This window comes from Dendrobium catenatum, unplaced genomic scaffold (genome assembly GCF_001605985.2).
Source record: "Dendrobium catenatum unplaced genomic scaffold, ASM160598v2 fragScaff_scaffold_1228, whole genome shotgun sequence".
Classification (NCBI taxonomy): domain Eukaryota; kingdom Viridiplantae; phylum Streptophyta; class Magnoliopsida; order Asparagales; family Orchidaceae; genus Dendrobium; species Dendrobium catenatum.
Genome location: NW_021319690.1, coordinates 1 through 18,917, shown reverse-complemented (window position 1 = coordinate 18,917; position 18,917 = coordinate 1). Strand labels below are relative to the sequence as shown.

Here is an 18,917-nt window from a genome sequence, read left to right as displayed (position 1 = left end):
CGGAGCAGAACGGCACCGTTGAGCACAAGAATCGTCATCTTCTCGACCTTACACGAACACTTATCCACCCCGCTCATCTTACCACGTCCTTCTGGGCATAGGCCATCTCAACTGCCAATTATCTTGTCAATCGCCTCCCGTCATCTGCAATTCATGACCAAACACCCTACTGTAGGCTGCACGGCTTTCAAGCATCATACTCTCATCTCCGCACCTTCGGTTGTCTATGTTTCCCATGGTCAAGGCCATATGCTCAACACAAACTCTTGTCAAGATCTCAAGTTTGCATATTTCTTGGCTATTCAAGTTATCACAAAGTCTATCGTTGTCTTCAACTACCCCAAAATCGTCTATACATCTCACGGCACGTCGTGTTCTACAAAAATATTTTTCTGTTCTTATCGCCAAACACAACCGAGCACACCGAACCGAGCCCAGGTTACGTGCCCCTGTCGCTCCTTATTCCCCCCTCTACCATTACAACCCAACATAACACCACCAAACCAGCTATACAACCTTGCCCATCGGCACCTGTTATCACCCCGTTGGATCCTATACCTAAGGCTATCTCAGTCCAAGCTCCGCACAGCCCTCAGCCTTCTAAGCATCCTATGCAAACGCGTCTCCACTCCGGCATTACCAAACCCAAACAGATATTCAACATGTTCGTGGTTAAAACCGAGAACATCACACCTACTACATACTCCGAAGCCTCAAAACATAGCCACTGGCGATTGGCTATGTCATCTGAGTATCTAGCTATGCAAAAACAGGGAACATGGTCACTGGTTCCACTGCCACCAAACAAACCCATCATCGGCAGCAAGTGGACATTTAAGACTAAGCTCCTTCCCAATGGCCAAATAGACGCTACAAGCCTCGTCTAGTAGCTCAAGGTTGCTCACATGAGTTTGGCGTCAACTTCACCGAGACCTTTACTCCGGTAGCAAAGATGGTTACCATCAGAATGCTGATTAGAGTCACTCTAAATAACCATTGGCCAATCACTCAGCTCGACATATCGAATGCATTTCTCCACGGAGAATTACAAGATGAAGTTTACATGAGGAAACCGCGGGGCTTCGAGGACTCACAACATCCACAACATGTGTGCAAACTCCATAAGTCGATCTACGGACTTAGACAATCACCACAACAGTGGTTTCAAAAACTCACCACGTTCCTTCATCTCGGTTTCACCTTCAGCAAGGCCGATCCTTCCCTTCTTATTTTTAATAAAAATGACATCCATCTGTTCGTTTTAATATATGTTGACGACATTTTGATCACAAGTAATAAACCCAATCAAATTCAGCTAATTCTGTGTCTACTGCAATCTAAATTCAGACTCAAACAATTGGGTGACATCTCCCTCTTCTTGGGCATTCAGGTTATTAAAACTACATATGGCTACTTTCTAAGTCAATCACATTATGCACAGGATTTGCTTCTTAGTGCAGGATTCACGGACTGCAAGCCAGCGACCACATCGGCTCCATCCCCTTCGTCGTTGTCCTTTGACGATCAACCATACATGGACCCAAAGTTGTTTCGCAAACTGGCGGGCTCGCTGCAATACCTATCCATCATACGACCCGACATTGCATTCGCCACAAATTCCATATGCCAACACATGCATCAACCGCGAAATGGCGACTTCCAATCTCTAAAGCATCTTCTACGCTACATTAAAGGCTCCCTAAGCTACGGCTTTCCAAAGACAACTGGACCAATGCAGCTACGCTTATACACTGACGCCGATTGGGCAGCCAACACCATGTACAGGAAGCCCATGTCGGGATTATGCACCTTTCTTGGTCCCAATCTAGTCTCGTGGTCGGTTAAGAAGCAGACAACCGTAGCGAGATCATCTACCGAGGCAGAACACAGATCGCTCTCATTACTACATCCGACATCTTGTGGATTCATCGCCTGGCGGAGGACCTTGGCATTAAGCAAACCTTCCCCATGGTAATCCACTGTGACAACACCTCTACGATTGTGTTAGCCAACAATCTGGTGTTTCACGCGAGGACCAAGCACATCGAGATCGACTACCATTTCATTAGCGATCACATACGAAAAGGCCATATCTCTATCACTCACATCTGCACGACCGACCAAATCGTGGATATCCTGACCAAATCTCTTTCGATCAGTCGGTTTCAGCTTCTCCGATCCAAATTAACCATTCGTTCCCAGAATGGTTAATTTGAGGGGAGCTGTTAAGAGCAAATACAATTTCAGCATTTTAAAGAAATGCCATGTCAGCTTGTACCTTCTTGTTTTCTGTTAGCATAGTTTTCTATATATACATATGTAATGCTGTAATATCAAGTGAATACGATCATTATTTCTTCCTTATTTCCATTCCTTCTCTAATCTGTTCCATTTCTTCTATACACCTCTTGTTTTTCATACGTTCAAACGAAAATACATGTTCAAAATTAATTTAGGTCAACTCTCAAACAAGAAATTACTTCCATAAGAGATCTACAGCAATGAAAAATCATTCAATTCAAGTCATATTAAGAATACACATGAAGCCCTTCTCTACTCAGCGAATCAGAACTCAATAGCTTAAAGACTTGAGAAAATGTTTCATGATCATATCCCTTATTGTAACAAAAGATAGCTCCAAAGACTAAGAATGATTATACCTCCTTAAAGATTACACGCATTTCAAACCTCCCAAAACCTTTGAAGTAAAAAAAAAAAGTTTGAACAGGAACAATCCATTGTTATTCATAACTGAAAGAAGGAAAGATAATCTCAGCATTTTCTTCCTACATAGGTTCTATCTTGATGGAACGAAAGCTTCAAACCATGGTTTCCTGATTTCAACAATGCAGCAAGAGCAAACTAATGCTATTCCATCTCAGCAATAGAAATAATCCTGCTCACATTTCTTACCAAGCAGAGAATGCAAAGAAGATGGAGATGTAGGTTTAGAAGGAGATTAAAAGCTGGAAGATAAGGAAGAGAAAGGATAAGATGAAGGAAGAAGAAGATAAGTTAGAGGAAGAAGAAGACTAGGAAGAAGAGAAAGGGAGATATACCTGCTCGTGAGAGGAACTATATCGAGAATGGGTTCGGGACTCCAGGTCAAGTTCAGCTGCTAGGGACGGACGATTGTAGTAGGACAGGAGTCAGGTTTTGAATCTTCCATGGACTCTTCGAGCTGAAGAAGAGAGAAAGGTTGGGCTGTAGGGCTGCTCGGACTAGAGAATGAGGCAGGATGCGGCTTCAACTTGCTCCCGGGCTTTGCAAACCAGAGAGTCCAGTTTCGGTTTGGGGTCAAATGGGAGAGATCACGAGAGAGGAAGGGAGGGAGTCCAGCTCTTCTCCTAGGCTTCGCGAACGGCACCGAGAGGGGGAGGGAGTTTTTTGGTCCGCCTAAGCTCACGCCCGAGAGAGAGGGATGAGAGCGGGATGGAGGGCAGAGCTCCTGGCCGCCTGGGCCTTCTACTTTGATTCCTTCATACGTGAAAGGAGAATGGCTTCTCCCGTATCTCCTTCCACCGAGACCACTCGCGCTTGCTTAAAAAATACTATCACGGGACTGAACTGCGATGACGACAGGCTTCAAATTTCGGGGAGATCGTAGCCGTCAACCACATTTCTTGATTTAAATTATATATATATAATGTAAATAAATAATTAAAAATTATGTTATATTTAATAATTTTAAATGTCATTAGAATGATCAATTATAAAAATTGGCTATATATGTATATTAAATTTAATTTCGATTTTAGAAATTTTTTTATCAAATAGTTCATGCGCTGGTTGATCAAATTTATACTTCATCAAAATGATATGATAAAATTACAACATAGGATAATTAAAAGAAGAATTAAAGTTTTATATGTCTAAATTAGACTCATTGAAACTCTAATATTTAGAATATGCTTAGTTGTATGGTTTGTTGACATCTCTAAGCAAACATACATTTGAGATAGTTTTTTCTCTGCTATATTTTTATATTTTGAATAACTAATTTATTTTTCTGGCATGTGTTATATTGATGTAAAAAAACAAATATATGTGAAACTCTAGCATTATACATAAATATGCTTCTTATTATTGATCTAACTTTAAAGATTATTTAAAGAATAATATACATTTATATTCTTAATTATTAGTAATATATAAATCATTTATAAATATACAAATATTGTATTTATTATCACTAATATAGTATGTTATTGGTGGGAAAAATTATGTCACCACGCAGATTTTGATTTCTCCTATTTTGTAATCAAATACTGCATTAAGAATAAAGTACAATCTCGAGAAACTGATACAATATTCTATAATGGATTCAATATAAAAATAGGGTTTTGAAAATTGATATTTCTATAATCAAACACAGTTCAAAGAATGACATATTATTTTGTTATATGTAAACAAACACACCAATAATTTTACAACCAACATGCAGTGAAAACCGAGAAAAAGCTCGTCACACAGCAGTAAGAAAGTAAACACTGGCCTAACCTAAAACTAGAGTCGGTTGTCCTAGCAAACAAATCTAAGTGTGTGCAATAAGAAGTGTGATTTTGATATGTCCTATATAGGTTAATTATTGACTAAAGTTTTCTAATTGATTGAATTTTAGTTTAAAAATATTCACTAATCTTAATGTGAGGTGTCACTAAGTTTTCTATGTTATATATTTCTATCCTAAAGTGTACATGCACCCTAAGTCTAAGTTTTCTAAGACTCGGTCCTTAATTTTTTGTCCTTAAGTGTCACTAATGTTATATTGGATGAAAAATTTTGTTATCGCTAACCCTTAGGACTTTTCGCGTGTGTAAAAGAAGTTTAGGGATCTAAAATAAAACAAAAGTAATCCTAATAAAATTGAAGTTACTACAGGGACCTAAAGGAAGGGTTCAGACACACCACATCAAGGGCCCCTAAAGATTTTCTAAGTTTTAGAATACTCACAGTCACCGGAGGCTATGACCCGGTGGTTTCACCCGTAGCACCTCTACCCGGTTGGATAGAGGCGACTAACGTCATTAGCTCCTTGTCCTTTTGTTCACTCGACCGGTACCGTTCCTCGCAGTTCATGCAAATAAATAGAAAACAGGAAAAACATGGATTACAATGCATATTTAATAATTAATAATAAAATAATTGAAATTTACTGAAAATAAAAATGTACCTTTCTTCAGGCTTGAACACCAGTTCTGTTGTTTGTCTTTTTGGACATTTTCAAGTAATATGGTATTTTGAAATACCTTGCATCACCTTTCGAAATATCTCATCAATATGATTCTTTCATAGCTAAATAAATTTCTAAAACATCACATTTTAGAAATATTCAAGACATGAATGCATAAAATGGATTTTAAAACTATAAATGCAGTAACTTGAGACCCATAATAATTTGCTTCATTTCACTATTAAGTTCTTGAAGAGAAAATAAAAAAGAATCATTCACTAACTGATTATGAGAACTAATTACTAGTGAAGCTTAAACAAATGACTCAAGAAATCCTCTCAAACTTTGTAAAGACCGAGCAAACTATCAACAAGAGTTTAAAATTTTGTTTCTCAAGAATAACAACATCTAAATTGAGAATAGATTATTCATATGCTCTTGTAAACCTAACACAAAATTGATCCATAGAAAACTCATTTGAAAGAAAGGAAAATGTAGATTCAATATGTTACACTCTTTATTATACACAACTAGATGTTTTCAATCTGATTTTTTTTTAATGAAGCAGAAATATGAAATCTAGTTGATGATACTTTGCTAGCAATGGGTTTTATAATCATTCATGCTTCTAACTAATGGTTGATCACACAATTTTGGCATGAGAGCCAAGAACTGTAGCCAAATAATGAAGAAGAAGATAGGAGATACCTTGTAATTGGAGGGAGTATCAACAGTTAAAAGTTTATATCCACGTGAGCAAGAGAGGCAGAGACTTTTGTTTTAGTTTCCCTTGGTTTGATCGGACAGTGGCTGGGCTTGGGATCATGCGAAACAGAGGAAAACGGCGGGCTGGAGCTGTGGAGACCTGGGCTTCTTGCGGCAGAGGGAGGAGGTCGTTTGTGCGGTTCATGCAAATGGCAGGCGGCAGGAGGCTGGGGTCTTCACAAAACTACAGGGGAGAACCGAGGCAGGAGTTATGAGATTTGGCATGGGTCTTCTCGTGCAATCCAGAGAGGGAAGATGGGGGGTTGTCCGCCTGGATTTCTTCTCACGTCCGAGAGGGAAGCAGAGAGTGCGAAATTGAATGGGAGGATCCAGCCAGAGAGAGGAGGTCTTCGTGCGACTTGGAGATGAGATGAAGTTTGAAATTGCAGAAGGAGCGAGCGATAGAGAGGGGATAGAGCGAAAATGGAACCTTGGCTTTTTTTTTCCAATCAGAATGTGAGTGAGTTCCAAACTGATAGAGAGGAAGTTGGGGTTGTTTCGCAAACTGGGAAGAGGTGTCGGGATTCAGGCCTTCGGCCCTCTTGCGAACAGAGAGGAGAGGGGAGTTCGTGCAAACTGCCGGCGTGAAAAGGGTTCGGGAGTTTCTTTCTGTGCGAGTAGAGAGGAAGAAAGGGGCGGTTGGACGCCAACTACAGGGGAGTGGGGCGGTGGTTTGGGTGGTTCGTGAATGAGGAACAATTATTACGTCCTCCGACCGGACACAGAGGAACGTCCGGTCGGAGGCAAATTCTCGCCAAAAAATGAGAAATACCAAGTAAATACCAAGCAATACCAAACAATAACGAGGAATACCATCATTTGAAGACTCAATACCGAGTTATACCGAGCTATACCCAGCAAATACCGAGTTATACAAAAGTGGTACCGAGTTTTCCTAGAAAAAACTCGGTACAACTTGGTATTTCTCGGTACAGCTCGGTATAACTCGGTATTGGTCTTCACATAGCGGTATTCCTCATTATTATCAAATAATACCTAGCAATACCGAGCAATACCGAGTTTTTTGGCGGGATTTTTGCCTCCGACCGGACGTTCCTCTACATCCTTACACCGGACGTAATAAAAGTTTGTGAATGAGAGAGGATCGTGGGGAGGTTTTTTTTTTTTTCTTAAACAATCTTTTCAAAGGGCTCTAATATTACCATTCTACCCTCTCCAATCCAATTCAATCTAAGGATTTAATTTGTATTATTAAGAGAAATTATTAGGCGCTGGTTTGGTTTAAATAAAGTTGAAATGATCAGATTTTATTATATTTGGAATTGTAATCATTCGAGCGGATTTGAGTTAATTTGGAGTTGAATATTAATAATAATAAATTGGATTGAATTTAATTTTGATTCGAGTTGAGTGATAGGTTCAAGTCGATGCTACGTCAGTGGGCGTCCACCTAAGGGAAATCCTATGGGTGACGTCTACAGTAGGCTACGAAGACCTAGGTGCTAGAGTCGATTCCGAGAAAATTGACCTCGAATAATGAGGTCAACAGTTATGACTTCAGATAGTCTATCAAAGGAGAATTTAAAGAGAATTAATGATTAAGAAGCGAACCAATCTAATATTTCTTCTCACAAATATGTATTTGAAGTTGACATTAAATATGGTAATCTTCTACCTTCATGAGCTTTAGCTAATGATAAATGGAAGCAAATTATAAATAAGCTAGAGATTTGAAATCAAAATGAACTACTTTAAACTTCATATGCTATAAATTGAGAGTTCATAATGTGAAATATAACATTTATGATGGTCTTGTTCTCTCAAAGAAATGAGGGAAGCTTTAATTAAAGTTTTATTTGACTCAAATAGTATGAACAAAATTAGAAGAAGTGCTATATTTCATGGAAGTTCTAGGAGTCGCACTTTCAAATGAAAATTTTCTATTAGGAACCACATATCATAATTATTTGTTATACATTTCTATGAATATAAACAATTTAAATTATCTCATGTCCTTGTTGATCCGAGTACATTAATTAACATCATGACTCTTTAAAATATCAAAATCAAATAATAAAAAAATGAAAATAATACAATTAATGGTGCATGTAATAAACATAAATTAGGAATCTAGTTAAAAGGATGAAATCCTATGTTTTTGAGGAAAAATAATTAGCCGTAGAATATATGAACTATATAGGACAACCAAAGTTTAAAATTTTTATAGAAGCTAATATGGATGAGGATATGTTCAAATTGCAAGGGAAAATATTTCAAATATATCTAGCATATAAAGATTAAAGAAGTATATATTAAAAAAAAAAAAAACATTATCTCCACTATCCTATGGTGATGTAAAAAGGTCAGAGGTGAAGGTTTTCTATAAACATTATCTCCACTAGCCCTATTACCTCTTCTTTTCAATCCTTTTCTCATTCTACTGCTTAAAATTCTGTGGCGTTACCTTTCGGCTCTTCATTTCTTCGCACGAATGATGACATGCTAGGGCTCCTCCTCTTCTCCATCCTTTTTCTCATTCTAATGCTTAACACTCCATGGTGTTACCTTCTGGCTCTTCGTTTCTTCGTGTGAAAGATAAGGCATTGGGGCTCCTTCTTTTCCCCATTCTTTATTCTTAAACTGAATTAGTTGAATGTATACTCAAAGGATTTTTGTTTCATTTGGGATAGTTTTTTATTTCTTTTTAAAATAATTTTTTAGTAAAAAAAATTTAATTCAACAAATTTTTATTCTAAAAAAATATTTTAAAAAATAGTAAAGAAGCCGTCTCAAACAAAGCCTCAATATGATTGCTAAAATCTATCTCAGAACTAATTCTATATATATAAAAAAATTATAATAAAAAAAACAAATTCTACGAAGTCATTATCATGATTAAATTTTGAACGGCAAGTGGTCTCTACTTGGCTTTAGAACACGCATAAATTTTTGTTGAATCATTTATTTTCCCTTTCACAATTAATCAACCAAATAAATATCATGAAAAGAACATTTAGAAAGCTTGCAGGAGTAGGGCTACAGTTGATACGTCATCACAAAATTAGCTTGATCGGGCACGAATCTCGAGGCAAAAGCTAGTTGGAAACTTCAAAAATTAATTTTGGGAGCAGCCGAACTCCATTTTCAGCGAGCATACAGTCAAACTGAGCGTCTGGGAAATACAAACCCAACGACACCAAGATCAACCCAACCCAAGCCCAAATGAGTCCGAATCAAGGGCTCAAAGCGCTGTACTAAGGTTCAAACTGCAATTTGAGTTACCAAACGGTCTTCGATTTTGACGAGATTATACTCGAATCAAACGACTCGACGAGATGAATCCAACGAGCCCAAGATCGTCGAATTCTAATATCATTAAGGCCTTCAAATGCCCAACGAACGGTGCATGATCAAAGGATTCGATATCGGCCGTCCATTCAAAACACTCCCAATTCGCCCCTGATCTCACGCCTATTTATGGGCTATGCCACTCTAGAAAAACTATAAATTGAGCCCTCATTCTACACCAAAGGGACTCAAGTGAAGAGAGAGAAGAAGAAGGGAAGAAGAAGAGAATGGGGAAAAGGAGAATCCCCTCCCCCTCGACCACCACCGGAGCTCTTCCTGTCGCCCGAACACGCCGTGATTCTGCGTGATATTTGGGAGAACGCAGGAATTCTTCCCAACTTCCACATGGTGCTGAAATTCTTCCCAATTTGCAATAGTGTTCCCTCCTGACGCTGAAACTCCGCCCAAGTGAAGCCGGAGTTCTCTTTTGCCACCAATAGACGTTAGACTTCTACCCGACGTCGAACCTTCACTCTTCGCAAAGTTTATACCCGGCGCCGGACTTCTACCGGTTATCGGACTTCGTTGGACGTCTACGCGAAGATGAATTTCTTTCCTTTGTTGGACTTCTACCTGACGATGTCCTTCTGATCTTCATCGTCAGACTACAGTCTTTCCGACCTCCGTCGCCAGTCGACTACGGTTCTTCTGACTTATGTCGCTCGCCGACTACAGTCTTTCCAACATCCGTCGCCCGTCGACTACGGTTCTTTATTTATGTCGCCCTCCAAATATAGTCTTTCCGACCTCCGTCGCCCGCCAACTACGGTCCTCCTGACTTATGTCGCCCGCCGACTGCAGTCCTTCCGACCTCCGTCGCCAGCTGACTACAGTCCTCCTGACTTCTGTCGCCCGCCGACTACAGACCTTCCAACAAAGCGAATATGTCAATATTAACTCTTTGTATTAACATCATGTAATGTACTCTATAAAATATACATCAAGCTAAGGCCTTCTCCCAAGGAAGGGCCTCATTTGTAATCGACTGCAATACTAGTGGATTCATTCAAACTGGGATAGGCCCCGTGGTTTTTCCCCGTTTTTAGTGGTTTTTCACATGAAAATCTTGGTGTCTCATAAATGCTAGACCCTCTCTCTTATCTGATTGCGTGCCGGATTTTCGTACAACGCTAAGACGATAAACTTTATATTTCTCTACCACCGCGAATACTCCTGGAAGCAACAGTTTGGCGTCGTCTGTGGGAACGTGATTCCCGACTGGGGGGAACTTTTGCTCCAATCTCAAAAGATCGCTCTTGTCAACTTCCTGACATCCATCATTGTTGCATCAGATGCGGACTGGGGGGGCAACTTTGACCCCAATTATGGTCAAAAGATCCTCTGATGCTTTCTATATCAAGATGATATTTCGGGAAAATCCCAGCGACATGCAAGGATACTTCCAATCAATTACAAGCCTTATACAGTCCCCTGCTGGGCTTCTACTCCTTGGACAATGTCTTAATCTCAAACTCAAAAAGGCAGTAACGGTCTAAAGATAGACAATTTTTCACCTTTGATTTGGGATATACGCGGCGTTCGCCCCCTTCTAATCAAAGCAAAATCAATCACATGGGGATTCGATTTGACCTCTTCCACACAGGTTAACGTCGTCGAGCAAACGCTCTGACATACAACCTCGGAAAGGTCTCACATCCTTGGTGGATTCTCTCGACCTATTCCACACAGGTTAATGTCATCGAGCAAAGGCTCCAGCATACAACCTCGAAAAGGTCTCACATCCTTGGTGGATTCTCTCGACCTCTTCCACACAGGTTAATGTCGTCGAGCAAAGGCTCCGACATACAGCCTCGGAAAGGTTTCACATCCTTGGTGGATTCTCTCGACCTCTTCCACACAGGTTACGTCGTCGAGCAAAGGCTCCGACATACAACCTCAGAAAGGTTTCACATCCTTGGTGGATTCTCCCGACCTCTTCCACACAGGTTAACGTCGTCGAGCAAAGGCTCTAACATACAACCTCGGAAAGGTCTCACATCCTTGGTGGATTCCCCATACCTCTTCCACACAGGTTAACATCATCGAGCAAAGGCTCCGACATACAACCTCAAAAAGGTTTCACATCCTTGGTGGATTCCCCTGACCTATTCCACACAGGTTAACGTTGTCGAGCAAAGGCTCCGACATACAACCTCAGAAAGGTCTCACATCCTTGGTGGATTCTCCCGACCTCTTCCACATAGGTTGACGTCATCAGGCAAAAGGCTCTGACAAACAACCTCGGACAGACTATACATCTATAGTTAATGTCACCAAAATGCCGTCAATGGACTTCCATCGGACTTCTACACAAAGTTAAATTTCTACCTGATGTTGAATTTTCTCCTGTCGCTGAACTTTTGCCTTGTAGGACTTTCAACGGACTTTCAACGGACTAATATCCGACGTTGTACTTCTATGCGATGCCAGACTTCTACTCGTCGTCGGACTTCTGCTCGTTTACGAACTTTTATTGGTCTTCTACCCGACGTTGAACTTCTATCCGACGTTGCACTTCTACGCGACGCCGGACTCCTACTCATCGTCGGACTTATGCTCGTCGACAAACTTTCATCGGCCTGCTACCCGACGTTGAACTTCTACCCGACGTCTGACTTCTCCTTGTCGTCGGACTTCTGCTCGTCAGCCGACTTTTACTCGTCGTCGAACTTCTGCCCGTCGACGAACTTTTATCGGTCTTCTGCCCGAGGATGTACTTCTACTCGACGTCGAACTTCTCCTTGTCGTCGGACTTCTGCTGGTCAGCGGACTCCTACTTATCGTCAGACTTATGCTTGTCAGCGAACTCATACTCGTCGTCGGACTTATGCTTGTTGACAAACTTTCGTCGGCCTGCTACCCGCCGTTGAACTTCTACCCGACGTCAGACTTCTCACTATTGTCGGACTTCTGCTCATCAGTGGACTCCTACTCGTTGTCGGACATCTGCTCATCGACGAACTTTCGTTGGTCTTCTACCTGACGTTGAACTTCTACCCGACGCCGTACTTCTACTCGTCGTTGAAATTCTGACCGTCGGCAAAATTTTGTCAACGCTGGATTTTTGTAGTTCAACAGATCTCTCAAAGAACTGAAGGACAGGAGAAGAAATCCCGTAAGCTTCTGCACGCGAGGAAGGGCGCTAATTTGAGCAGGAGAAATTTTCCTCTCGCATATAGCGGAAACCTCAACCGTCAAAAGGCCGGAGGGAGGAGAAGAAATCCCGTAAGATTCTGCATGCGAGGAGGGGCGCTAATTCGAGCAGGGGAAATTTCCCGCTCGCAAATAGCGAAAGCCTCAACCGTCAAAAAGCTGGAGGTGTAATATCTCGTTCCCTTACTGTTCCTCTCTGAATTGGATTTTCCTCCCAGAATCGGCCAACCCTTACTGTTCCTCTCTGAATTGGATTTTCCTCCCAGAATCGGCCAGGACGAAGTTGAGATCGTCCAGGCCGATCAGTGCATTGAAAACAGCTGATTTCTGGTGTGTTTTCTGGAAGGATTTCTGTACAGATCGTCCGGGCCGATGTTGAGATCGTCCAGGCCGATCTGTACTGTAGAAATGATCGGCCAGACAATAGCCCTGGGAACTGTCCAGGACGATCAGGATTTGGTCTGATCATCCCGGGATGATTTGGCGATCGGCCAGGCCGATCTGAGTAAGATATAAGGAAATGAGCTCGTTTTGAGGAGAGAGAAAATCAATTTTAAAAATCAGATATTTTGAGGAGAGAGAAAGAGAAAGGGAAAAAGAAGAAAAGCTGGTTTTCGGAGACCGCGGAGCGCTTTTCGCCCGACGCTGCTGTTGGGAAAAGTGTAGATCTCGTGGTAAGGACTCCGAACCCTATTTCTGTTTTCAGAGATTTTGTGTTTGGATCGAGTTGTGCACTGTTTTGTGTTTTCGTAGTCCACTTTTGGACATGATTTTGATTCGACACGACTTTCACCGCACAACTTCTGATATGTTATAGATATGACTATTGTACACGATTTGACTGTATTCTACGAAGATTTTACCAGTCGGAATTGATTCTACATGATTTTACTTGAATAGAATAAAATCAGGACTTGATTTGATTTGGATTCTTTATAGTGATAGTCTTGTATTGATGCCGTGGTTATTCTACTGTAATTTGGAGAAATTTGGAATTTGTATCTTTTTGCAAGATTTTTGTGTAAATTCGATAGACTACCGTTACTCTGCCCGATTTTCGTATGATTTCTGAATTGTCTGGAATTGATAGATTGAATCGATATGTATATGATTATTGATATGATTGCTTTAATATTGACTATTGAATTGTTTATTGATTGAATTGACAAGTTGGTATCAGAGCAGTGTTATTGGAAGAATGGATCGTTACCAGAGTTATAGGTTTGGATTGAGAGTTGGGTAGATTGGGTAGCTTTAAGAGCTTCATTGGCATACATCGTTGCATGTGTGTATTATTGTTCTGATTTGTGCAGGTTAAAAGATATGGATCCTCCAGCAGAATCCAGTGTACCGAATGAGCAACACAGCGCAGCTCCAGTACCTTCAGAGAGTATGATGCAGTTGGCTACTGCGATTGCACATGTTATGGGAGACGCTCAGAGCAAGATGAGTGGGAGCAAGGAAGAAGAGGTAGACAGACACTTGCAGATGTTCCACAAGCTGAAGCCTCCGTTGTTCAAAGGGGCTGTAGGACCACAGGCTGCTGAGGATTGGATTCTGAGGGTGGAAAAGATTTTTGACAGCATGCAGTGTCCGGGAAATAGAAAGGTACCATTAGCTGTGTTCCTATTTGAAGGAGAAGCGGAGAGATGGTGGATTGGACAGCAGAGAGAGAAATTCCAGGGGAAGACCAATGCTGAGATCACCTGGGATGAGTTCACTGTAGTATTCAGGATGTGGTTTGTACCACCGTCAGCTCAGCGACAGATGCAGGAAGCTTTCATGAGATTGGAGCAAGGCCGCAAGACAGTGATGCAGTACGAGGCCGAGTTTACTGAACTTGTGAGGTACGCTGCTCACTTGATTCCTACTCCTGAAGACAAGTGTTATAGATTTCTGCACGGGTTGAACAGAGAGCTGAGACACCCACTAGTACCTTTCCGAATCCATGAGTTTTCTGAACTAGTGGAGCGAGCCAGATTGATAGAGATCGATTTGGCGACACCAGTATCGAGGTACGATGATACCAGGAGGAGAGATGAGGTACGATGAGATGATTCTGGTTGAGACAGATATAGAGAGAAGAGAAGCAGGTATGAGGGTTCGAAGGGATCTGCATCGGGGTCTGCATCACGATCAGCATCGATAGTATCATCTGGTGGTTCTGGCACGTGCATTCACTGTGGTAAACGACATGCAGGTCAGTGCTACCTATTGACGGGTCAGTGTTTTCACTGTGGACAGCAAGGACACAAAGCAGCAGATTGTCCTCAAAAAGGACTGGGTGGAAGGACTTATTCTGGCACTGGTACAGGACAGCAGAGGACTGTTGGCTCGAGGGCCTACAGTGAGAGATCAGGGAATAGGATGGATGATAGGACTGTCAGAGATCAGAGAGAGACAGTTGCGCCACGACCTCCAGTGGTGCCGCGCATCTGCAGTCTACAGAGTTTACAGCATCGTGAAGATCAGCAACGACCAGAAGGTTCTACTGGTAAGATTGATTTGACTAATCGATTGATATTGACATATGAACATTGCATATTGACATTGGATTGATTGCATTGTGTGTTCTGTATGGATTTCGACGAGTTTTGATTTGGATTTGGATTTCGATCGATTTGTTTTGCGTTGTTTTTGCTTCGTACCTGTAGGGAAATGTCGGGACGACATTTTTCTAAGGTGGGGAGATTGTAATATCTCGTTCCCTTACTGTTCCTCTCTGAATTGGATTTTCCTCCCAGAATCGGCCAGGACGAAGTTGAGATTGTCCAGGCCGATCAGTGCATTGAAAACAACTGATTTCTGGTGTGTTTTCTGGAAGGATTTCTGTACAGATCGTTCGGGCCGATGTTGAGATCGTCCAGGCCGATCTATACTGTAGAAATGATCGGCCAGACAATAGCCCTGGGAACTGTCCAGGATGATCAGGATTTGGTCTGATCGTCCCGGGACGATTTGGCGATCAGCCAGGCCGATCTGAGTAAGATATAAGGAAATGAGCTCGTTTTGAGGAGAGAGAAAATCAATTTTAAAAATCAGATATTTTGAGGAGAGAGAAAGAGAAAGGGAAAAAGAAGAAAAGCTGGTTTTCGGAGACCGCGGAGCGCTTTTTGCCCGACGCTGCTGTTGGGAAAAGTGTAGATCTCGTGGTAAGGACTCCGAACCCTATTTCTGTTTTTAGAGATTTTTTGTTTGGATCGAGTTATGCACTGTTTTGTGTTTTCGTAGTCCACTTTTGGACATGATTTTGATTCGACACGACTTTCACCGCACAACTTCTGATATGTTATAGATATGACTATTGTACACGATTTGACTGTATTCTACGAAGATTTTACCGGTCGGAATTGATTCTACGTGATTTTACTTGAATAGAATAAAATCAGGACTTGATTTGATTTGGATTCTTTATAGTGATAGTCTTGTATTGATGCTGTGGTTATTCTACTGTAATTTGGAGAAATTTGGAATTTGTATCTTTTTGCAGGATTTTTGTGTAAATTCGATAGACTACCGTTACTCTGCCCGATTTTCGTATGATTTCTGAATTGTCTGGAATTGATAGATTGAATCGATATGCATATGATTATTGATATGATTGCTTTAATATTGACTATTGAATTGTTTATTGATTGAATTGACTATTGATACTGATCGCAAGTGGAACCTGGTTGAACATTGGTTGGAGATTGATATTGATACCTGTACAGGATGGTGGGCCGACGGGCTTTCCTTTAAACATTGATTATTGATATATTGATGGGAGTCATAAGGAGTTTATTGATATGCCGACGGGCGAAAAGAGTGACGACTCTTATTGATTGAACAAATATAAATGATATCTACAACAGCAATATGGATTCTACAACAGCAACATAGCCAGTAGATTGTACTTGTTTAGTATATAGTATTGAATTGCATGTTTACTGTATTGATTTATGGATTTATTGCTTTATCGATTTCTGCCTTATTGATTGATCGGATTTACTGTATTATACGGATTCTATTGATTTCATCGATTGACTACTGTGCATTGATATGGACATAGATAGCTCTATATATTGCATTGATAGCATGAACATGGACATCGTACTACTGCCTATAGATTCATTGTACTACTGCCTGTTTCTGTATTGTATTGACTGCTTTAGATTCGTTGTTCTGTATCGCTTTTCTCGACTGATTTCATTGATTAGACCGTATCGATTTGATTGACGGATATTGATTGATTGAGTTGATTTATCGACTTGCCTGCCGCTGCATTGACTGGTTATATTGACTATTGATTTCCGCTACATAGACTCATTGACCATTGACTGATACGGATTGATAGATTGACATGCATATTGATAGCATCGCCGTGCTTTGATTTCAGTTATAGGTATTAGGTGACCTGCTGGGCTTTGTAAAGCTCATTATATGTGGTTGATATTTTCAGGTCAGGGCTCGGGAGCAGGAGATAGGAATTGATCCAGATCTTTAGGTTTTAGTTCTTTTGGTCGATTGATGATTCTTTTGTACTCATGACAGGATAGTTTCCTTTCTTGTATTGATAGTGTAGTTCCTGAGTATTGTACATGATGTTTTGAGATATGAATCGACTGTTATATTGATGTTTAAATTTTTATAGATGTTGTTAGATTGGTTAATGATGGTTTTAGATAACTCTGGTAAATTGTTTGGCTATTGATCGACATTCTTTCCAAGTTTGATCTTGGGGTCGTGACAGGAGGGAGGGGAAGAAATCCCGTAAGCTTCTGCACGCGAGGAGGGGCGCTAATTTGAGTAGGGGAAATTTCCCGCTCGCAAATAGCGGAAGCCTCAACCGTCAAAAAGCCGGAGGGAGGGGAAGAAATCCCGTAAGCTTTTGCACGCGAGGAGGGGCGCTAATTCGAGCAGGGAAAATTTCCCGCTCGCAAATAGCGGAAGCCTCAACCGTTAGAGAGCCAGAGGGAGAATGAGAGAAAAGTTACAAGTTTTCTAAAGGCCTAGGGGCCTATTTATAGGTTTTGGAGAAAGAAGGGGGAAGTTATTGCAATTTTTAAAATCCCCAATTTTCTAAATTTTTTTCTGAATTTTTCGGAATTTTTTAGAATTTTTTTGGAATTTTTTGGGCCCAAAAAATAGCAAAAAATGACATTTTTACACGAGTGCGGCCCACTAAAGTCGGTGCAGCCAACCGGCTAATCAAAACGGCGCGGCCAGCTCACAAATCCGCGGCCAGCGCAGGGTTCCGAGCCAGCGGCCGGCCGGCCTGTTCGGCCTGTTCTACTGCCCGGTCCGTTTCGGGTCCGATTTTTGGCCCGGACGGTCAGATTTGTACGATTTTTTGGTCCCCGGACACATTTTTTGACGTTCCAGACTCGATTTCGACACTTTCGGAACTCAACGGGACCTCTATGATGAAGTTCGAGCAAGATGTTAATTTTTTGAACGTATTTTTTGGCGTTTAGACAAATGCAAATTGTCGACGCATGTATTTTCAGACTTCTGAAACTACGACATCCGAAAATAGTGAGGCAACAGATACGTCATCACAAAATTAGCTTCATCGGGCACGAATCTCAAGGCAAAAGCTAGTTGGAAACTTCAAATATTAATTTTGGGAGCACCCGAACTCCGATTTCAGTGAGCTTACAGTCAAACTGAGCATCTCAAAAATACAAACCCAACAACACCAAGATCAACCCAACCCAAGCCCAAATGAGTCCGAATCAAGGGCTCCAAGCACTGTCGAAAGGTTCAAACCGCAATTTGAGTTACCAAACAGTCTCTAATTTTGACGAGCTTATACTCGAATCGAATGGCTCGACGAGACAAATCCAAGAAGCCCAAGATCGCCAAATTCCAACATCATTAAGGCCTTCAAATGCCCAACAAACGGTGCATGATCAAAGGATTCGATATCGGCCGTCCATTCAAAACACTCCCAATTCACCCCTGATCTCACGCCTATTTATGGGCTATGCCACTCGAGAAAAACTATAAATAGAGCACTCATTCTACACCAAAGGGACTCAAGTGAAGAGAGAGAAGAAGAAGGGAAGAAGAAGAGAAAGGGGAAAAGGAGAATCCCCTCCTCCTCGACCACCGCCGGAGCTCTTCCTATCGCCCGAACACGCCGGGATTCTGCGTGATATTCGGGAGAATGCAGGAATTCTTCCCAACTTCCACATGGTGCTGAAATTCTTCCCAATTTGAGACAGAGTTCTCTCCTGACGCCGAAACTCCGCCCAAGTGAAGCAGGAGTTCTCTTTTGCCACCAACAGACGTCAAACTTCTACCCGACGTCGAACCTTCACTCTTCGCAAAGTTTCTACCCGGCGCCGGACTTCTACCGGCTATCGGACTTCGCTGGACGTCTACGCGAAGATGGATTTTTTTTTTCCTTTGTTGGACTTCTACCTGACGATGTCCTTCTGATCTTCGTTGTCAGACTACAATCTTTCCGACCTCCGTCGCCAGTCGACTACGGTTCTCCTGACTTACGTCGCCCGCCGACTACAGTCTTTCC

General features: G+C 41.5%; 1 long non-coding RNA gene across 1 annotated transcript; it reads right to left on the bottom strand.

Annotated features, from left to right (window-relative positions):
• Positions 1-2,565: 2,565 nt before the first annotated feature.
• Positions 2,566-3,494, bottom strand: LOC114580752. Its single transcript, XR_003702308.1, has 2 exons — positions 3,060-3,494; positions 2,566-2,966 (listed from the first exon to the last, which is right to left on the bottom strand). It is a non-coding gene; the product is annotated as an uncharacterized LOC114580752 (long non-coding RNA).
• Between the last annotated feature and the right edge of the window lie 15,423 nt (positions 3,495-18,917).